Source organism: Crinia signifera, chromosome 19 (genome assembly GCF_055691185.1).
Source record: "Crinia signifera chromosome 19, ASM5569118v1, whole genome shotgun sequence".
NCBI classification, from domain to species: Eukaryota; Metazoa; Chordata; class Amphibia; order Anura; family Myobatrachidae; genus Crinia; species Crinia signifera.
The window spans coordinates 99,965,073-99,986,129 of NC_139226.1; the positions used below are offsets into that span (position 1 = coordinate 99,965,073).

Below are 21,057 nucleotides of genomic sequence, written 5' to 3' on the forward strand. Positions count from 1 at the left end.
CTGAATGCCGAATTACCTCTGTAGGGGGTATCACCAGAAAAAGTGGGCGATACCCCATAGAAGCTTAGTGGGGATTTTTCGCAACCCCCACCACCCCGGGTGTGGTACAGGGGTCCGACAGTCGGGATCCCGACAGTCATTAGCCCGACGTCGAGATCCCGACTGGTCGGACCCAGACAGCATGGTGAGCGCCCCGCTGCGGGTACGGTGGCTTGCTATGCGAGCCATCTATTCTATTCTCCCTCTATGGGGGTCGTGGACCCCCATGAGGGAAAATAGCTGACGGCCGTCAGTAACCCGGCTGTCAGTGTTTTGACAGTCAGGACCCCGACAACAGGTAAATGCCTGTTGGGATCCCGACTGTCGGGACCCCGTCCGGTACAATCGCCACCCTTCACTGCCAGCACCGCTCCCCCTCATCTGTCAGAAATTCCAGACAGTATATGTTGCTCACCCCATTAGAAGGCTCAATGTACTCTAATAACAATACAGGTTGAGCATCCCTTACCCGAAATGCTCAGCATCATTAACATTTTGGATAAGGGATTATTCCAGATTATTTTTTTTACATACTCATCTGGTCCTGTGACGGTCCCCCGACATCCGCAGCATCTCCTGGCATCCACAGCGACCATCGGATTTATCTTCAGCAGCATCCCTGTAATGCATCTTCAGGACCGGGGATGCAACTGAAGATGATTCCAATGGCCGCTGTGGACACCGGGGAATGAGTTGAGTATGAAAATCAGTACGGGGGTGAAAAAAAAAGGGATTCCTAAATACTCTGTAAACCTACGATATGGGTTGAGTATCCCTTATCTGAAATGCTCTGGACCACGAGCGTTTTAGATAAGGGATTTTTTCGGATTTTGGAATACATTTCTTTTTCATACTTATCTGGTCCCCTGGTGGTGCCCCTATGGTCCCCCAATGTCCACGGTGTCCCCCACTTCACCGGCGCACATTGCATACTTGCGTAATGCACCCCAGGGACCGGAGATGCTGCTGAAGAGGATCCCGGAGGTCGTCATGGACATCGGGGGATGAGGTAAGTATGAAAAAAATGGGACGGGGGGTTAAAAGATTTTAAAAAAAGAATCTGAAAAAAAAACACTTTTTGGAATTTTGGAATATTTTGGTTTTTGGAATACACGAATAAGGAAGATCCGATCTGTATACGTTTAAGGGTTACTTGACCTGTAATAAAGTCATCTACAATAAAAATCAGTACATTTTATCAAATATTGTAATATAAATGATGAATATGCTATGTTGTTTTTTTTTTGCAAAAAATGATTGTTAACAATCCAAACCAGACAATTGAACACATCGACATAATAATTTTGTATACAGGTAAATCGCAAATTATGTATAGATGCTCGTGATATTTAATGTTTCTACCATTGCTTGGATGGAGGTAGAATAAAATCACTGCGTTTGCACAATACTGAAGTTCATTTCTCAGCCATATTTTTGTTATTAAAGAAAATGATCAAAAGCAAATCCTATCAAAGTACTTTTCTAAAAGTTTAAATGTCACCCAATAGGGGCATCAATCTCCATTAAACCTTTTACAGAAGACTTAGCTGACGGTCCGACGTTCTCAGAACAATATATCTACATCAGACAAATCCCTAGAAGCTGCTGTCATTTTCCATCCCTCGTTGAAGGCAACTGCGGCTTGTGAACTTATTTAAGTCATGAATCAAGTCCACATATTATAAAATGTATTTGATGTCTTGACTTTGTCCTAATTGGCCAAAGATGACCAGAACCTGGCAGACTGATGTCTATTTATGGTTTACATGTGGTACTTTACATTGCATACTGAGAATGATAGGCAACTTGGAAATATTGTAATAATAACAACGGATCCCTGCAATTTATTTTAAGACAACTTGCAGTTTTTCTTATAATTTATGATGCTTAATGATTTCTCTATTTGTAGAGAGTCTGAAATACATCAGTATTTGGTATTTTGGGGACGGTTCAGAACGGTTCATTCAGGTCTGAATTCAGTTTGTGGGAGGGTGCCTATGGGCATGCGTGAATATGCGCATGTGCAGACAACATGTGTGAATGGCTTCAGCGAGTTACACAGTCGTGGAGCTGTGCGCTCCAGGAAGGGAGGAAGTGGGAAGGGAAGAGGACGAGCAGGGAAACACCAAGCGTTTAATGCTGACATTACATGACAGCACCTATTCCGTTTCAGTGATCTGCATGGAAATAAAAACTGTAACTGGCACTAAATATGTGCATGAAAATGATTGCTTGCCATTCAAATTCAGTGCCTGAGATAGTACACAAACTCATGTTTTGAAACCTTGTTTCATGCACAAATAAATATATTTGTGTATATCTCAGGTGTTTGGTGTGTTTATACAACGTAAATGCATTTAGTTTTCACACATGTGTCCCGTCCTCAAGATACCTCATTAAAATATAAAAATATACGGAAATAAACAATAATCCTTTATCCAAAACGCTTCAGGTCCAGAGCATTTTGTATAAGGTATACTCGACCTGTATAGCCGTCTAGAGAGTAGGGAATGGGATGTGCACCGGGCACTTTTCATGTTCCGTGAAACATATGTTGGGTCTGTATCTCGGGCAGTGTTTTGAATCTGGATCTGTTCCACAACACCACCATTTTTGTGTTTCATGTAACCTGTTTTGGGTTCTGATTTTTTTTAAAGCATAAAACTGCTAAAATTGCAGATTTTTTATTTTGCTCCTACGCTATTATTAACCTCGGTATTATTCATTTACACTTATTTCCAGTCTATTCTGAACACCTCACAATATTGTTTTTAGGGCAAAGGGTTGCACCGAGGTAGCTGGATAACTATGCTAAGCCACACAAGTGGGCGGCATAAACACGTGGCTCATCTAGGAGTGGCACTGTAGCGGCATAAAGGGTGGCTGTTGGAAAAACTAGGCCCCAAAAAGCACATAATGGAAAAAAAAAGGTACAAGATGGAATTGTCCTTGGTACCTCCCACCCTTATGTTGCATAAATAGGACATGCACACTTTAACAAACCAATCATTTCAGCGACAGGTTCTGCCACATGACTGTGGCTGAAATGATTGGTTTGTTTGGGCCCCACAAGAAAAGAAGCAAGTCACCTCTCTTTGCACAAACTGGCTCTTTAGAGGCAAGATGTCATCCTCAACCTTATCCAATTAATTTTGATGAACATCATCTTCTCCACATTTTGCACAAGCAACCTTCTACACTGCTCACTGACCAGGTTCCCCGCTGCACTAAAACCTCTTTCAGAGTACACAACTCAGGTAAAACAGAGCCAGTTTGACTTTGTACAGGGGCTTCCAAACTACCTTTTTTGTCCTGCCAGTACAGGTAAGGACTGTCTGACATGTCTACTTGGATGCTGTCACCAAAGTAATCCTCCACCACAGTGATGGGAAGGTCCGGCATTGCAACCACCAACACCCTTTGACTCTTCTTTGGGATTTGGGATAAAATGTCTTTAGGAGGGTGCAGTTGTTTGCAGTTGCTGCTGGTGGTGTGCACTGTGCTCGGTCCTGTGCCTGTAATACACATTTAGCATGGACGTAGTAACTGATACTAGCTTCATAACAAAGGTCATAGGGAAGAATATCAAATTTACAACCACCGATGGATGCTTTCAGGGCGTGCCAATGAGTATTGATGCAAGCCGTACAATCCCTTTAAGAAAAGGTAAGGATTTAGCAACTGGGAAAGAAGTGCCTGGAACAAAAATCCTCTTTGGGCAAACCATTCTGAAAGTGGAACCAAGAATATTTGTCTGGTCCTTCAAGTCAAGAGCCAGAAAATACAGCTAATGAAAGAGATAAAACCTTATCACAAGAGAGCATTGAAGATGCTGGGAAACCTGCCAGAGAAGTGAGAGAGCGTGATCTACCTGCATGGCATGGGATGCATGACACTATACTACAGGCCATTAAACGGGCAGTTGAGGATGAAGATGGAGACTATGGGCCTTATTCTGGTCGATGCGTAATTTTCCGAATTCTTTCGGATGGCGTTTTTTAGCCGTCTGCGCATGCGTGGGCAACGCTATGCGCATGTGCCACGCAAGGTCTCCGTACTCGTTCTCACTAATACCGTACAGAAAAGTGCACCGTATTCACTCGGGAAATATGGGCGTAATATGGGCATCATTCGGAATTACACAGGGGCGTAGTTTCAAAGTGGGCTAAACTGGGCGTAAACATGGGCGTACACGAGGGAGTGCACTAATTCTGGTAGGCGTGCATTCGGACAGCACACCGACTGCACACGAACAAAAAGGCAGGAAATATGCAGTCTTCATAAGCAAGTATTGCTTTGCGGACACCACTCGGTCATGCGCTAGGCATTCGGAACGCCCAATCAGTACGGCCGCACCTGAACCAATGTCAGCTGAACACAATACAATCCACTCCTTTACTCATTACTCTTTAATTACACTCTTTTCATTGCTTCAATTGGAACCATTGCAGCTTAAATGGACCATTACAAAACACACAAATATATGCTGAAAGCACGGCTGCATTTTTTACACACATTTACACTGTAAGCAATGGACAGAACTTGCTATCACTAATATAAATGTATATGTTACTTTCACATTCACCAATAACAGCACACATTTGGGGATAAAAAGAAAAATGTATTACAGGAAGATTTAAAACATAACATTTTAAAAGCATGTTCTTTGGCACATGCCAAAAATTAAAGTTACCATATCAGGAATTTTAAATCGAAAAAAAAAAAATGTATTCTTTGCATACATAACCACAGCAGAATCATTAGGAACACATCAGGTGGCTTCACAAGAAAAGTATAGCACCAATACTTCAAGTACAACAGACAGTAATGGTAGCCGAAAGAGGGCAACAGGGGAACCAAACAAAACATTCGAACCAAGGGCAAATGTGGGTACCCTGTGCACAGGATTGGGTTGCACACAGGAAGCTGACACACACAGCTAAATGAAAGATTTGGGAAGACATAAGGGTGGAGATTAATGCGGACACAACTTCATTTGCGGGTCTTTTTGGCCGTGGTAGGGCCCTTGCCACGTGCAGCAGCTCCTCGGCCACGGCCACGTTGGGATGGTGGGGCAGGTGGAGCAGATGCTGTTGAAGGAGGGGATGGTGTTCCCCTTCTGCCAGCAGGGAGTGCTGGTGTTGGAAATGCACCAGAAATGACTGACAATAGGGCCCTATTGTTGGTAACTAGCTCCACCAAAAGCTCATTATGGTGGAGGAGGAGGTCATTTTGGCACAGGGCTTGATCTGCCAGCACCTGCAGGCTTGCAGCTATGGCCTGCTGGGTGCCAGCCATGGCCTGCTGGGTGCCAGCCATGGCCTGCTGGGTGTCAGCAATTGTCTGCTGGCTCCCAGCTATTGCCTGCTTGGTGCTGACAATACCCTGCATGACCTCCTCGGTACTACGCAGCCGCTCTGATGCTAACTCTCCCTGCTGGCGAATCTGCCCAAGCATCTGCACCCACCTGTCCAAATCCGATGTGGCCGTTGGCTGCTGCTGCACATTGCTGCCACTGGTGGCAGTTGGCACTGACTCCTCCGCCTCCTCAAGAGATTCACGACCAAACGGTGGGGATGCTGGTGAAAGAGAAACTTACAATTACAACACATTCCTTGAAACATTGGACAAACTACTTAAGACATGCAAACAAATCAGCAGCAAAAACGTCCACTGGGGCCTCACTATCCATGTTGCTCACCCCCAGGACCTCCTCAATTGCTATACAGCCCTCAGCCATCTCCTCCAGGGGGGTGAGCTTCAGGCGGCCTGGCATGGGGCCAGCCCCAGAGGGGTGGCTGTGTTCCCACCGTTTGGTCAGTTTCTTCTTGAGGTTGGTTTTGAAGTCATGCCACCTGCAACCAAAGTTTACATATTACTACATGTCACTCCTGACGTTTGATGTAGCAGTCATTGCAATCTGCTACAGATTACAACATGTGCTTCATTCCACATAACTTACATTATGTTAAACTATAAAACCAACCCTTAGAAGATACATTCACACTCACCCTACAATAAATATAGACTAAGTGACATGGCAATCATGTCTGTTGCTCCTAGCAACGTGACCGACCATTTACCAACTCCATCTAACATCTATTCAAAACATTACTGGTCTTGTTCTGCTCAAATGTAACACACTTGAACTTGCCTCTTCTTCACATGCTCCGCCTCACGAACTTGTGGAGCTACCGCATTAATCTCCACAGTTGCTGTATGTCCTCCCAAATCTTCCATCTCCTTGTGTGTGTCAACCTCTCCTGTGGACACTCTATCCAATCCCGTTCTCGGGGTACCAGTATGGCAAGCTCCTGCGGTTCGAATGCCATGTTCCTGCTGCTTGGTTCCTCTATTGGCCTCTTTCGGCCACGCCCACGGCCACCGCCACCAGTCACTGTACTTGAAGTGCTGGCCAGGCTACTCTCTTGGGAAGCCACCTGCTATGTTCCCAATGATTCTGCTGAGGCAGAAGATGGCCCAGCTGCAGATTGGGCATCTGTCGATTGGCCTGCTGTTGATGGCCCAGCTGCCTGCTCACCTCCCAATGGCTGGTCTCTGGTGAGGGGCACATAGGAGGTGCTGGTGTCCAGGCGAGCTAGGAGGCCCTGATACTTCTGTTCTCCCTCTGATTGAGAACCAGACATGTTTGCAACACCATTTTGTTTTTCTAGCACACCTTTATATACACATTTCTGTCATTGGCGTACATCAGCCACACCCTGCGTTCTTTGCGGCAGCGTTCCGTACGGCAGCGTTCCGTACGGCAGCGTACACCGTGCGGCGCTTAGGCCACGCCCATACCAGCGGACAAACAAAAGTACAAAACCAGGCATACTTTCAAAGTCTGATTTTGTACTTATTGGCAGATTTGAACACCAATAAACACCTACAACTTTGGCCAGACATAAAATCTATATGTGAATGTTCATTTCTACTGTGCACTTATTTGGTATGTACAACAAATGACACTAACCCATTCCATATGTTCATCCAGTCCACAACTCATGCATTAGAAATCACTGCTTGCATCCAAATCACATGTGATAGGCCTATAAATATTGCCTTGATGCTAGGTACATAAATGGCACCATGGGAAAGGGAAAAGGTAAAGCACTGTTTTGTATGTTAGTGGTGTATTGCTTTCTGACCACTAAGGCTGACTAATGTAGTACCTTGTACAGATATGTGTAACTGTATATTGTGGCACACTATTTCACCTGTCATTTTCTGCCATGTTTGGTGATTATATTGGTTTTCAAACTTCTTTCACCCTGTCTGTTTTGAATATACTAAGTACTGCCAAGGTTAGCTCAGCGATGCCAACCTACAGCAAGTGTTGTTTGGCTATGCAATGTTTTAGCCGTTTGTTGTGGCGCATACATGCTGTTAATGTTAAAATGATCAATAAAGTTATTAACAAATTTCACTGTGAACAACCAATTACAGGACATGATTGGTTGTATTGTGCCATTGCTAAGATGGCGGCCTATGGCAGAGCAGCCCCATTTTCACCTGCGGAGCTCAGGACACTGGTTCCCGTTATGGAGAGAAGGCTGGGCCGTGCGGGGCCTTTCATAACAAATAGGCAGAAGCGTAATGCTTATGCAGCGGCCCGCCGCCAAATATTCTCCCGCACCCAGGTGCGGAGGAGCATCGCCCAGCTGGAGCGGCGATGGTCAGACCTCCGGAGGCGACAGCCAGATTTGCTCCAGCAAATCAGGGGCAGGATTGCTCAATGTGTTTACACAATGAATGGACATTTTTACATGATTGCTTACATGAACTTTTTAAAGTCAATAAGGTAAACTGGCTGATCATGAGTTTAACATGCCATACACTATATGTGTGCTACTTCCTCTTTGACATGCAGTCATGTGGATATAATATGTAATTCTATAGGATTATTGATTGTGATGCATACAATGGGCCAGATGTCACATCATAACTGCCATGTTACAGGCTGTGTTTGATAAAAGTCAGTAAGGAGCTTATTGGCTGGACATTTATCTCTACTTATCACCCTTGCATTTATCGCTTGTTAAGGCTTAATAAATCTGCCCCAATGACCCTTAATTGGCACTAATTTTTAATTTCTCCAACACAGCACAGGATCGAGCACGACAGGCCCCTGAGGAGGCAGAGGCGGGGCAGGCCTGGGAGGAGGTGCCGGAGGAGATGGAGGAGGAGGTGGTGCCGGAGGAAGTGGAGGCGGAGGAGGTGCCGGAGGAAGTGGAGGCGGAGGAGGAGGAGGTGGTGGCGTAGGAAGTGGAGGAAGTGGAGGAGGAGGTGGTGACAGTGGAGGAGGCCAGGGATGAAGTGGAGGAGGTCGAGGCGGAGGAGGAGGAGGCCTGTGAGGTGGTGCAGGCAGAAGAAAGGGGTATGTATACATAATGCATCATTATTCATTTTTTGGACTACTATTTGCAATGTAGCACTGGTGATTCAATTGTGTTTTACAATAGTATAAAGTCATAAAACAAACTGGGTACCAACAGACACACTTAGGGGTTAGATAGGGTGTCAAAGTCATCCCTTTCATCCTGGACACATCTTAATTACACAGGTTCTGGGGATGGCTTTCAGCTCAATTTTAACTGCCACTGAACCTGTGTAGTTAATCTGTATCCTGGATTAAAGGGATGACATGCTCATCTAAGGGTTACATGTCCCTGCTGCAAGCGTACAATCTGTAGCCTCATATAGGTGAATAGAGTTTACAGTTCATTGATATTTCTAAACTAGATTAAGTATGGCATAAATGGAGTATGGACAGGCGTGGCTTAGAATGGAGTCACAAGTGGTCAGTGCCCCTGGGCCCTCCTCTAGCTAGCCACCCCCTGTGGTTTGCATGTATTTTTGCAAACATAATTGTTGGAAGATTTTGTCTTAATAATGATTTTGTGCATGGGAGTGGGTTAGTGCTGCAGCTTCACCTAACTGCCAATATGACAATGATTTATGGAGCAGACCATCAGCAGCCAAGCCATCCATGATTGCACAAATGTACTGTGCATTCCTGAGAGTTGACTAAGTCCCATGCCACGTTGCATCAGAGAACAGACACTGAGCGGTTTTTGATGAGTTGTTATTGGTGGAGCTCATTACATGCTTCTCATAGCTTAGTCATGGGTGGGTTGGGATTCAGAAGGAGCACTATGACTGTGAGGTCTTCTACAGAGTAAAGGGTAGAGGGACAAAAACAGGCTTTACATTTAGTATGTATGCATGTATGTATAGATGTATGTGTCATATATATTTATATATGTCTCTCTCTCTCTCTATATATATATATATATATATATATATATATTCACACATGTCACCTTGCATTTATTAGATTTATGTATTACTATGTTAAATGTATTCATGATTATCTTTACTAATTGTCCCCCCTTTAACATACCCACAGATGAGCCTACACAAGCAGATGAGGGTGTACGTGGGGCCCTCCTGAGACTCAGGGAACACCTGCACCTGGTCCTGGCAGATCTGCAGGACCTAACTGACCTGCTGCTGTGAATTTTTTTTTATCCATTTTTACTTTAAAAAAATTTGTGACATAAATAAATAGTTGATTACAGTTAGAAGATGTCTGTGTGTTTTTTTGACATTAAACAGTATATGTGTAAATTGTTTAGAATATTTTTAAGTAGCAAAAGGTACATACTGTATATAGATGTATGTTATTGTAGTGTGCAGATCCTTGCAATACACAAATGTACTATAATTGTAGAGCAATTAACATTATCCAAACAACAAAATACACACACACACTGTGTTTATAACTGTTGTTAAGTTTCCTTTAGTATGTGTTAGTAATAATTAGCACATTGTAGAATATTGCATTTGACGTGCAATTATGATATAATATGCATACATAAAACCTAGATAAAGGGGTGACAATGAATAAATAACACTTCACATGATGTAAGGGTTAATGTCTGTAATGAATGTGGTAGTAATGTGTTTAAGTATCTATTAGGATTTAATTGATTTCAATTCCAAACAAACACTTTTTAATGAGGTTGCCTAATTGCATAAGTGGGTCATGTGACCAATTTCGGAGTTCAGATAATAGTGGTGAGTTTTGCGAAAATACACCGCAACGGTGCATACGGGCAGGTTCCCGTCCTTTCTGACTCGGTAAGACCGTGCAAACGCTGTAAGACCGTGCAGAATATGTGTGTGTCCACCGCACATGCAAGGTTTGGATGTCGTCCGTAAACACACCCTGTTCTTAAAGTGTGAGTCCGTCCGTATGCGGAAGACCGGTGGCCGTTTCTTCGTACGATGTCCGCACAGCGTGGCGTGCCGACCGCTCCGAAAGAATTCGGAAATGTATGCACCAACTAGAATAACCTCCTACAGTATGTTGTGATAGACCATTTTCAGCCTATGCTTGGTCCTGCAATTCAACATCTACAGAGGCAGAAAGTCCTGAGCTTAGGTGCATTGGGACTGAACTTGTGCTGGCTGCAGGTGGCTATGAAAAGATGCATTTATCTTTTTTTGATGTCCTTCTCTTGGGGCCTGAAGTTTTCAGAAACGGGCTACAAATGGTGCTTAAAGACAAAAGCATTCTAAATGTGGTCCATGACTGTCGCTGGCTGGGGGGGATGTCTCTTCCCACCAATATGGGGGGTTCTGCAATATCTTTGATACACAGGTAGGAGATGTATACCGGGGGCTTCCTTCCTAATCGTATGTGTTCACTTAAGGAATGTTTGACTCGACATTTCAAAATGCCATCTTCGCAAGTTTCATTCCTGACTTACAAGCAAACTTTAATAAAGGATAACCCCAATATATGGCTTAATCGTCCAATGTCTACACATTTGCTCAAAGAATTGGCTCTGGAAGTCTTACACCACTTGGCTCTGCGCCTAGCACTGTTGGATGCCATATTAGCTGAGTTTACATCATTGGTTGATGGGTATTTAAATACATATAGCCAAGGAGCAGTGGATGATTTAGGCAGCACTGAGATCTGCTCCAAGCTTCCAAAAGAAATTCAGCAACTTTGTGTTTTCCAGCAAGTTAGGCGAGACTTACAAGCTGAATTACAAGCAAAATTTAATAAACTATAACCCCACTATATGGCTTGATCGTCCAATGTCTACACATTTGCAACTTTCTGTTTTCCAGCAAGTTAGGCGAGAGGAAGCAATACACAAATACATTGTTAATGTAGTACCCTGTTCCAGCTTAGTCACACAGCAGCAGACACAGAAAAAATTGAAAAGGATTATTATTAAGGAATTTGGTGGTAGGGACTGGGAGTGGGACTGGACACTGGAGGACAGGTTAATCAATCTATATGAGGCACAGGCACAGACTACAGGGATAAATCTCCTATATATTTGGCTACATCTGTCACTCAAAGTGGGTGTCTGTGTCTATAACGCTCTGTTCCTGGACTTTCCTCTTAATGTGTGATTGCCTTCATCTGTGCTGAACACCTTTCTGAAAAATTAACCTGTTTAAAACAGGTGATGGCAATCATACATTAAGGGGAAGTCTTAAAACAGAGCATTGTGTCCCTCCTGGAGAGGGTCATGTTGGGAGGTATGTGACAGAGAACCAGCCCAGTGAGCCCACAGACAGTGCCAGACACCCACTGCCTTCCCATGTTGCCCAGCACTGCTGCTACTCCACAGCCACCAGGTGAGCGCCCCCCTCCCGCGATTTGCGGCAAAACCTCCCCCCCGCGCGCCCCCCCCTCCCGAGATTCGCGGCAAAAACACCCGCTCCCCCGCGACCCCCCCCTACCGCGGTTCGCAGCAAAAACACCCCCCGCGACCCCCCCTCCCGCGATTCGCTGCAAAAAGAACCCCCCCACGACCCCTCCCGCAATTCGCGGCATAACCACCACCCCGCGACCCCCCCCCTCCCGCGAATCGCTGTAAACCCTCCCCCCTGACCCCCACCACGATTCGCGGAAAAAACACCCCCCCCGCGACCTCCCTCCCGCGATTCGCGGCAAAAAGGACCCCCCGCGACCCCCCCTTGCACGATTGGCGGCACCCCCCCCGCAATCCCCCTCCCGCGATTCGCGGCACCCCCCCCCCCCCGCAATTCGCAGCAGCCCCAGGATTAAATGGCACATGCAAAACACTGACATGGCTATGGTCGACAATGAAAAAGGTTGACATGAGTTTTTGAAGATTTATTTTTAATTTTTTTAATTTTTTCATATTCATTGTCATGTGTCGACATGGACACCAATGAAGTGGCACACTTATGTCAACATTTACATGTGTTGACCTTTCTGTGTTGATTTTTTCTTGTGGCGATTCGCGTCACACCCCCCGCAACCCCCCCTCCCGCGATTCGCGGCACCCCCCGTGACCCCCCACCTCCCGCAATTCGCGGCAACCCCCCACCGGAACCCCTGTGAACCCCGCCCTCCCGCGATTCGCGGCACCCACCCCCGCGACCCCCCCTCCCGCAATTCGCGGCACCCCCCCGTGATTCGCGGCAGCTCCAGAATTAAATTGCACATGGAAAACACTGACATGGCTATGGTCGACAATGAAAAAGGTTGACATGAGTTTTTTTTCAAGTTTTTTTGTCATTTTTTGAATATTTTCATATTCATTCTCATGTGTCGACATGGACACCAATGAAGTGCCACACTTATGTCAACATTTACATGTGTTGACCTTTCTGTGTTGATTTTTTTCTTGTGGCGATTCGCGTCACACCCCCCGCAACCCCCCCTCCGGCGATTCGCGGCACCCCGGCACCCCCCCCCCGAAACCCCCCCTCCCGCAATTCGCGGCAACCCCCCACCGGAACCCCCATGAACCCCGCTCTCCCGCGATTCGCGGCACCCACCCCCCGCAACCCCCCCTCCCGCAAATCGCGGCACCCCCCGCGATTCGCGGCAGCCCCAGGATTAAATGGCACATGGAAAACACTGACATGGCTATGGTCGACAATGAAAAAGGTTGACATGAGTTTTTGAAGATTTATTTCATTTTTTGAATGTTTTCATATTCATTCTCATGTGTCGACATGGACACCAATGAAGTGCCACACTTATGTCAACATTTACATGTGTTGACCTTTCTGTGTTGAGTTTTTCTTGTGGCGATTCGCGTCACACCCCCCGCAAACCCCCACTCCCGCGATTCACGGCACACACACACCCCCCCGCGATTCTCGGCACCCCACCCCGTGACCCCCCCTCCCGTGATTCACGGCACATCCCCCGCGACCCCCCCTACCATGATTCGCCGCAACCCCCTCCCCCGTAACCCCCCTCCCGCGATTTGCGGCAACCCACCCCGCGACCCCCCTCCCGCGATTCTCTGCAATCCATCCCCTCCCGCGATTCGCAGCATCCACCCCCCCTCCTGCAATTCGCGGCACCCCCCGCGACCCCCCCTCCTGCAATTCGCGGCACCCTCCGCGACCCCCCTCCCGCGATTCGCGGACGCCTAAGTTGCAATACAGGGCATCTTTCATACAATTCTAACCATATTTCTCATATACAAACGTTCACAAATTAAGGGGGCGCAGCCCCTTACGACGGTGTGAAGAGCGCCCGTAGGGCGCGATGAATCACCTAGTATATAATATACAGCACAGCACAGACTCACTACACTACACTACACTAACACAGTCAGACTCACCAGGTTATAACTATCAGAAAGACTAAAAGATCTTAATACTGTATGTATACTTTAGAGCAGAGAAGGGAAAGGGGGGACATGATAGAAACTTTCAAATATATCAAGGGTTTTAACAAGGTACAGGTGGGAGACATTCTTCACAGGAAGAGGAGCAACAGAACACGAGGACATGCACTGAAACTAGAGGGAGGAAGATTCAGGGGAAATGTGAGGAAGAATTACTTCACAGAAAGAGAAGTAGATCAGTGGAATAGCCTCCCATCAGAGGTGGTAGACACAAATACATTAGTACAATTTAAACATGCTTGGGATAAGCATATTGATATCCTTACAAAAAAATAAGGATCAAATATGGTTTGATGTAACATGTTTAAAAAAGGAGCAGACTAGATGGGCCAAGTGGTTCTTATCTGCCGTCAAATTCTATGTTTCTATGTTTCTATCAGCAGTGTAGTAGTTAAAACTACTACACCACGCAGGTTGCACAGCGGGGTGGGAGAGTGAGCACAGGGGGTGCCCTTATATACATATAGTGACGTTGTAGTGACGTTGTCTGGATCTCGCAAGATCCAACTGCGGGAACTCGGAGGCGCCGGAAAGGCACGCTCCGAGTCTGGGTGGGAACAGGCTCGTGAACGTGTTCCGATAGGGGGTGTTCAGGGGTGTCCAGATTCCCGGAATCCATACACGCTCATCTCTACTAGAGAGTTTGGAAATTAAAGTAAGTAGGTTTGAAACATTTGGAGGTAAATGATTAGTGGGAAATTTGTTCTGGAATAAGGAGTGTGGCAGTTGGGATTGTACTGGGAATACCACTAACACCACTAATATCCAGGACAAGCAGGTGAGACAGGGCACATGGATTATAGGGAACAGTATTTATAATTAGCAAGGGTTAGGCAGTGACTGATAATGGTGTACTGAGCAAAATATTACTACATACACCGTCGCACATTGTTTCACGTGTGCACAGTAAGGATTTCTTCTGGGCTATACATTAGTAATTTGCCAATTAAGGCCCCTGATGTCCATTTTCCCAATTACATATTGGTAATCAAGGTTATTATGGTGACGGCCAAAATAATGGATGACAAAACAATGAAAACCTAAATACAGTACATGCAACCAAATCTTGGTGTCCAGGATCATCCAGATCCTCTTCATTTGCATACGTATTTTGTCTACATTGAGAGGTTAACTCCAAAATAGGTGAGATCAATAAATCACTGTACCAGTGTGGAATCCGTTCACATTGTTGTTACACCCGCCCCTGTCCCTTTAACAGATGTCACAGATGCATATAGATGGGCCTTATATGTGCAGATTTGAGCACTGGGCCACTACTCTGAGCAAGGACTCATCTTAAAAAAAAAAGTAACTGGCTGACCAGTGGCCTCACATGTCCAATGGCCTACCATTAATGTTAGTATACTGTGCATAGTACATACACTGATATAAAGGCCCTTATTCAGATCTGATCGCAGTGCAAATTTGTTCTCAAAATGGGCAAAACCATGCTGCACTGCAGGCGAGGCAGACGCAACGTGTAGAGAGAGTTACATTTGGGTGGGGTGTGTTGAAACTGAAATCTAAATTGCAGCGTAAAAATAATGCAGCCAGTATTTACTCTGCACAGAAACAAAATAACTCACACAAATCTAACTCTCTCTGCACATGTTACATCTGCCCCACCTGCAGTGCACATGGTTTTGCCCATTTTGAGAACAAATTTGTACAGATCTGAAGAAGGGCCAAAATCCAAATATTTTTTAAACCGCTGTTTGAAAACAGCAGCATAGACATTTCGCCCACATAATCAAATTGTTTTTACTTTCCCTCATTACTTTTTTTTATTTTTATTTTACTGAGAGTAATTTTCTTCTTCCTCCAATTGCCCAGTAATAGGCACAAACCAATAAGCTAGGACTGATTAGACTCTGAAGCAGCATTAAGTCTCAAGCTAATAATGAAGAGCATTATACAAGTCTCTAGCCTTTGTTAGTTAATAAAGTTAGTATATAACAAAGGCACTGCCGTAAATGTTAGGAAAGGGAGCAATTCATGAGTTTCCACCTTATTGATCTTCTGTCGTCATTTCCCAACATTTTATCCTCCTGGGGCTGTTAGTTAATTACATTTTATTATTATTATAAGTATTGGCATTCCATTAGAACTACTACCATTATTGCATTAATAAATCTATCTTTCCTGAGCTAAATGGAAGGAGTTATGAAAATAATTCAGCATTACAATACAGTAATGTAGATATCCCGTACATTTAATGGAAATACGAAGTGACTTTATGTCTGTAAAAAATAACAGATAATTACATTCAGATGTTGCCGATATAAACATACAGTGAACATTAAGATATATTACAGTATTTGCACATACAGTATGTTTACTGATGATAGATTGCAGAGTTGGATTAAAAGGGGGCACAATGACCACGCCCCCTCTTCCTCAATTACCCCCCTTTGTCATTATTGAGGATGACTGCCATGTACAGTACTTGGACCAGTGCTTTTTAATATCCTGATTGATGACATTGAAAATGATATTGAAGGGGAAAGTATGACTTTTTGCAGATGACACAGAGATATGCAACAGGGTAGACACACCAGGAGGGGTAACACAAATGGTTGATGATCTAGGTAGACTAGTGGAATGAGCATGACCATGGCAATTAGTTTAATTTATGATAATGTAAAATCATGCACTTCGAAACCCAAAAGACTAGTATTAATGGCATTATGGGGTTCATTCTGATTGACCCGGTAAGCTGCGTAGCTCGCCGTGACGCCGTTCCACCGAATACACCCCTTCCCCCACCGCCGTATCCATTTACAACCATGCAAGGGGATGTGTTAGGAAGAAACATCCCCTTAAATGTGAAAGAGAATATATTCGATGGTCATGTGACACCAGCCGCCCGCCCCTGACAGGCATCAGCCCACCAGCGTACACATGGGAACACCCCACAACTTCATAGGGATGACCATGAAATGCTGGGTGTTCCCATAGCCCAGCGCTGCCACCGCCCCCGACCACCCCTGTCTCTCCCTCCCCGCTGTGAACTGAACGGCAAGTTAGCAACTCGCACAGCCATTCCCAGTTGGTGTGAACCAGAATCGGCACCTATATTGGTATCTACTGAGGAAGAGAGGGATCTAGGTGTCACTATTTCAGGGGACGTAAAGGCAGGTAAGCAATGTAACAAAGCAATGACGAAGGCAAGACAGATGCTTGGTGGCATAGGGAGAGGTATCAGCAGCAGAAAGAAATAAGTAATAATGCCACTGTATAGGTCACTGGTTCCACCTCATCTATAATACAACAATCTATAATCCAGTTCTGTAGGCCATATCTCCACAAGGAGCCACGCCCCTTTTTGACAACAGCATGCGCACTTACAGTATAGGTACACCCCTTTTTTCGGGCCTGCCGTGCCTTTGACATGGCAGGTCCTGATTTGAGAGGATCAAAAGTTGGGAGGTGTGCTTGCGTAAAGGGTTTCATAACAAAACTGTAAGAATGACAGTGTAATAGTCTTATGCTGTGAGTACAGTATAATAATAAGACTTAGCTGTGGCAACATCTTCTTTGTACATGTGTTCTCCCTGCTCCTTGCTGTGAAGAACCCTGTGCATTCAGGGCCAACGGCACCACTAGGCAGCTTTAGCCATTTGCCTAGGGCTCCGGCCACTGGAGGGTGGTAGTGATCTGCCTGCAGCCACCCATCACGTGAGCAGCAGCAGCGAAAAGTACCAGGCCAGCAGGGAGTAGGTGAGCCGCGAGCATACTCCCCCCCCCCCTCCTGGAGCCCGCTCGTGGAGATAATCTGCGGGTGGCACCCGCTGCCCCCCATCCTGCTTGGTTGTCATCGCTGGTCCCACTCACCCGCCCTGGATATGTTTGGCGGGTGCCCCCCCCCCCCCCCCCCCGTAAGAGGCAATCTGCGTGTAGCGCCCGCACCTCCCCTGGAGTGTGGTGCCCGGTCAGTGTTGATCACCGGCTGACGCACGCTGCCCCCACGCGGCAACGGCGATCCCCCCTCCTTTGGAGCACGGTGCTTTTTCACTTTAGGCCCAAACTTTGGGTTTGTTTTCCTACGGTGCCTACAATTCTTGCACCAGCCCTGTGTGCATTGAGATGCATTTCATCTCTTCTTCACTGGAGAATAGTCCAAGCTGTATACAGTATATTGTAGACGGAGTAGAACCATGAATTGTAATTCACTGTACATTATTTCTCTAATGGCCACATCCTCCGTCAGAGCATTTACGTATGTATCCCTAACTTACAACAATATAAACATCATATGTATTGTTCTGTATCATGCCAATCCCGTGAATATTTTATTAACCTGTGCCACGATGTTCAGCAATGACCAGGCTGCCCGGGTGACTCTGATTAACTGATATTTATGAGATTGTTTCACTTGAAATGAAAGTCTTCTAAAACAAAGTTCTCTTTTATTAGACTTGTAACTGCTTTGCAGAGAGCAGTTGGGATTCCTCTTCCGAATGGCCTGAAGCTGTTCAGCACAAGTTAGATGCTGCGCAAGGGCTTCCAGTAATGCAGCACTGAGATTGATGTACACAGATATCCCCCTTGCTATTTGCTATCAACGACACCATGCTGATAAAGTGCTGCCATATGCAAAAGTAATCTACGCCGTAGAACAAGTGTTTTGTTCCCCTGTGGCATCATACTATTAAACACTCCAATGAAGGGTGATACACAGGAAGGATTCTATTTATGAGATTTAGGGGTTGATTTATGAAATCTCCTAAAGAGGACAAGTAGAGATGTTGACAATTATAACCAATCAGATCAGAGCTATCACTTTGTAGAATGTAACAGATAAATAGCTGGCATCTGACTGGTTGCTCCTCTTCAGAAGGCTTGAACCTCTAAATTTGTCCCAAAACGCACACCCCCAATATAAAAAATATTGGGCCCATGTATGTGGGTGTAGCTACCATATAGATAAGCACCAATGTAGGGTATATGACTAAAGTAGACCTAACAGGTAATATATTTTGCACCAGCACTCCTGTCCACTTGCCACAATGATACATATCCAGGTACCAGTAGTTGACTGGGACAAGTGTGGTGTGATTGGCCAATGGTCGGGTTTCCGACGGTCAGTATACTGACATCATAATCTCAGCCGCCTGTACTATGACAGGGGGGTGAGTGCAAAAAAAATCCCTCATGGGCTCGCTGCCCTCACCACAGGTCCTATGTTTCCTCTGTGGGGGTTGTGGACTGCCACAATGGAGAATAGCCCCTGTTGGTTGGGATCTTGACTGTTGGGCAGTTGAATAGGCCACTTCATCGGTTCCTAGACCGACCTCTGCTATTGGCCCCTGGGCCACACCATATGTTCTCAGACCGACCAGATACCACCAGTTACCATATTGACTCCGCCATCCTCAACTTGCTCCAGTGTTTTCTATCCTCAGTTGTTTCCAAGCCACCATCGATGTTCCAACACCCCATTGTATTCCAGTTCCACTCTCCCTGATGAACTCACCGTCCCCACAAAGAATCCCAGGCAGAGGGCCGTGACCTGCATGTTAGGTGCAATGAAGACCATATCTCCTTGCCGGGGTCACTGGTGAAAACCCGTGGCAAGTTAGACTCTGCGCCTCTGCTTTGGATCACGCCGATTCTCTGTGTCCTCTGTATAGTCTTCCAGAGGTCATTACCGGGATCACAACCAGACAAGCCCGTAACAGGTAAGAGGCAGCAATCACCTGGTGTACTCTCTTCAGTGATCAGAGCCAGAGCAGAGCAACGGCGATCTTCAGCTCCCTCCAATTGACCCCACCCGCCGGTCATTGCCACTTATGTGAGGGACAGCGGGACAATCTCCAATTTGAAGGACTGTCCCGCTGTAATCGGGACAGTAGCAAGGTATGCCTAAGATCAGATGTGTTTATATTTCAAGAAAGCCGAACTGCACATTTCTAGTATCAAAGTGAAAAGTTTGCAATGTAACATCTAATTATTTACATGAACATAGTTACCAATAGGCAAGTACACCTGAAATTCTATAGAAGTAAGGTGACTGCATAAGACATCTGGAAAAGCACAGCTGGGTGACGAGACGAGGTATCTGAAATCGTTGCAAGGCAGCAATATGCTCATTGTCAGCGCTCCTTATTGACAAGTAAGGGCCCCTGCATAGTCAGGATATGCCCATCTGTGCTCTGCATTCACCAAACAGGATGCTTCCCTTAATTGAAGGTTTCAGCGAGCAGACATTGCAGTAGTGAGTATTTGTTCTTGTCTGTTTTCTCACCGGATCTCAGGATAATTTGGATAGACAAAAAAAGAACATTGCAAAATGAATAGGAGAGAAATTCAGTAGTGAGGGTGAGAGACGGATGAAATACAGCATGTCTGTCTCAATGACAGCAGGGCACCTTAACCACACAGACTAGTTAGACATTGTTGCAAGAAAATGACTGCTATGTACAGAGCAAACTGCATAATGCTTAAGAAAAATAATTGTTGCCAAGTAAAGGATTATGACAGTAGACACACTACTGAGCCTTAGTGGGTAATGCAACCAGGGCCGGATTAAGGGGGGGCTCAGTACCCCAGGGCCCCCCTCATGCTAGGGCCCCCTTTGGTCGACATTTTTTTTTTAGCTAAAGGTTTTGTGCATGGGAGTGGGGTAGTGCTGCAGCTTCACCTATCTGCCTATGTGACATTGATTAATGGTGCTGAGCATCGGGAGCCAAAGCACACTGACTGCACAAGGGTTGCAGTGCATTACTGGGAGTTGACCAAGTCCCATGAGACTTTGCACAAGAGGTCAGAGGCTGAGAGGCGTGTGCTGAGCTCTAATTGGTGGAGGCATCTCAGGCCAATGGAGGACAGCAGCACCCTCATAATGGAAGAGCTTTTAATCAGAGGCAGCGCTGAGCCTGTGAGGTCTCATACAGCGTAAGGTACAGAGCAACAAACACAGGCTTTTCATGTGGTATATATTATATACATATATATACATAAGCGGGGAGAGAGCAGGCGGCACTCCAACAGACTGTTGAGTGAGAAAAATCCTTATTGTGGACCACAATAAAGATTTTTCTCACTCAACAGTCTGTTGGAGTGGCCCCTGCTCTCTCCTCGCCTATGTTGGACCCTCAGGTTCTGGAAGGCACCGCAGCAATCTCCCTCTAACCCCTCCCCCCATTGCAGTTACACATTGACCAAGTTTATACTGCTTTTACTCTGTGTTTTGACAGTGTAATTATTCTCCTGTGCAATTTGTGGTCAGTAATGACAAGTGGGAGGGGGCCCCCGGCCTAAAGTGACCAGGGCCCCCAAAGGCTTAATCTGGCCCTGATTGCAAAGAACA

At 45.7% G+C, this 21,057-nt stretch overlaps 1 pseudogene; it reads left to right on the top strand.

Moving 5' to 3' along the window:
- Positions 1-3,572: 3,572 nt before the first annotated feature.
- Positions 3,573-14,399, top strand: LOC146041600 (piRNA biogenesis protein EXD1-like; annotated as a pseudogene).
- The last annotated feature ends 6,658 nt before the right edge of the window (positions 14,400-21,057 follow it).